The sequence below is a fragment of the Octopus bimaculoides genome, chromosome 1 (assembly GCF_001194135.2).
Source record: "Octopus bimaculoides isolate UCB-OBI-ISO-001 chromosome 1, ASM119413v2, whole genome shotgun sequence".
NCBI classification, from domain to species: Eukaryota; Metazoa; Mollusca; class Cephalopoda; order Octopoda; family Octopodidae; genus Octopus; species Octopus bimaculoides.
In genome coordinates this window covers 114,904,277-114,906,689 of record NC_068981.1, presented here as the reverse complement: position 1 = coordinate 114,906,689, position 2,413 = coordinate 114,904,277, and the positions used below count along the sequence as shown (strand labels likewise).

The 2,413-nt window shown below is 38.7% G+C and overlaps 1 protein-coding gene across 38 annotated transcripts in view; it reads left to right on the top strand.

Moving 5' to 3' along the window:
* Positions 1-2,413, top strand: part of LOC128248352 (retinitis pigmentosa 1-like 1 protein) — a 157,439-nt gene that overhangs the window by 14,547 nt on the left and 140,479 nt on the right. The window lies entirely within an intron of this gene.

The following is a 2,413-nucleotide window of genomic DNA, read 5'->3' as shown; positions in this document are numbered from 1 at the left end:
CACACACACACACACACACACACACACACACACACACACACACACACACACACACGTACATACATACGTATGCATTTATGTATGTATGTATTTATGTATATATATATATCAATCAGGTTGGTGCAAAGGTAGTAGCCGATTTTAAGGTCTCTATTAAAAGATCATTGATTTCTAGAACTTCATTCCATCTGTCAACAAGCTTATAAATGCCACACTTGTAAAATTGCTTAGGTTTTGATGCGAAATATGAATCCAACTTATTTCCAACCTCTTCCCTTGATGTCAACCTAAGACCATTCAAATGGTTATGTAGTCCCCAAAACAAGTGATAATCAGAAGGAGCAAGGTCTGGAGAATATGAAGGATGAAGCAACATCCCAAACAAGGACTATCATGGTGGAAGATGACACCCTTTCTGTTGATTAAACAAGGTTGCTTTCTGATCAAAGCTTTCAAACGATGAAGTTGATCATGGTAGAGATTAACAGCAATTCTTTGATTGTTGCCTAACAGTTCGTAATGAACAATTCCTTCAATATCCCACCATACACTCAACGTGATCTTCCTTGAATGAAGTCCTCTTCTTGGTTGTTGAGCAGGTCTTTCTCTTCGACTGATCCACAATCGCTGACGTTTAATGTAATGGTAAAGAATCCACTTCTCATCACCTGTAACAAGCCTCCCGAAAAATGGTTTCTTAAGATGTCGTGAAAGCAATGACTGACAACAAACAACACGCTGTTGCAGATTCTCTGGAGACCCATTTTCAACCACTAAAACCTTTGCGATCCTTTTCAGTTGAGATAGAACAGTTGTACGAGCTACGTTAAACTGTTCTGCAAGTTCTCTACAAGTAGCGGTTGGATTTTCTGTGACAACAGCTTCCAACTATTCAGAATCAAGTTGTTTTGAACGACTTCTTTTGGCTCGTCTTTCAAACTCAAGTCCCTACTTCTGAAGCGGAACCTATCTCCTGCAGCTTCTTTCACTCACTACATCATCCCCATAAACTCTCTGAAAAGACTTTGCTGTTGTGCTTGCATTGAAACCTTTATGAAACTCATAGAGGAAGACATGTCTAATGTGGTCTTTAGATAGGAGGAACATGGGTGTGAATATAGCAGAAGATTATGACCAATACAATTAGAATCTGAAAGGAAAATGTATAAATTACTGAGTTATATTCTTAAAACATTGCAAGAGCTACAATTTAAAAAAATACTGTCTAAAACTGTTTTCTAAAACATCGGCCATTACCTTTGCACCAACCTGATGTGTGTGTGTTTGTGTGTGTGTGTGTGTGTGTGTATTTATAAATGTATATGTTTACATACACACGCACACACACACATATATATATATATATATATATATATATATATATATATATACACACACAAATATATTCTTTGCTTCTTTGTTTGCGTTCCAGACCAACCTCCAACAGGAAATAGTGAACCGGGCTATTTGAAAAGCTGCGGTGGCCGACTTCGTACGGCACGAAGCCGCATGTCATCCGTTGACAAATGTTTCATTGACCAAGTACTGTTATTTGGATTTCTTTAGGTAGTGAGAAATAGAATGCGGGTCTCCAAGTGTTGCTATCGTCTTAGTAGCCTTGTCATCTTCCTTTAGTAATCTGACACTCTGGGTGGCGGTTGTCGTTTGCTAGTCTTAATTTTATGCAGATCTATCCAGGATCAGATGGTGAACACACAGAACTACCGTTGGCTTTTTGTGTCCCCAAAACATGTACCGAGAGTGATAACAATCAAACATCCAATCATATCATGGCGTTTGGAATGATCACTAGTGATGACGTCATGACTCCATTCATCTTCCCACATGGTCTCACACTCAACACAGAGAGCTACATCAAGTGCTTGGGGAAGGTAGTGCTGCCCTGGGTCAAGATGGTGGCTGCTAGAAGACTCTATGTCTGGCAACAAAACTCTGCACCATGCCACACAAGCAGGAGAACCTAGTCATGGCTGTCAGACAATTTATGCGACCACATCACCCCTAACATCTGGCCACCTAACTCCCCAGACTGCAAGTCCCTTGATAATTATGTGTGGGGTGCAGTTGAGTGAGAGACCAACAAAACTCCTTGCAACACCAAAGATGAACTGAAGGCAAGGATTATGGCAGTATTATGGACCGTCCAGAAGAGATGCAGGAAATTCCGAAGTCATCTGGAGGCAGTAGTTGAAGCCAATGGCGATTTTATTGAATAAATTTACTCTTTAGCATTTCAAGATATTTTTATGCAATTTTGGTAAATATATCTGTTAAAATGAGTTGTTAGTGTTATTTTCATTTTTGCATAATTTGGATGTCAATTTATTCACCGCACCCTATGTGTATGTATATATATATATATATATATATATATATATATATATATATATAT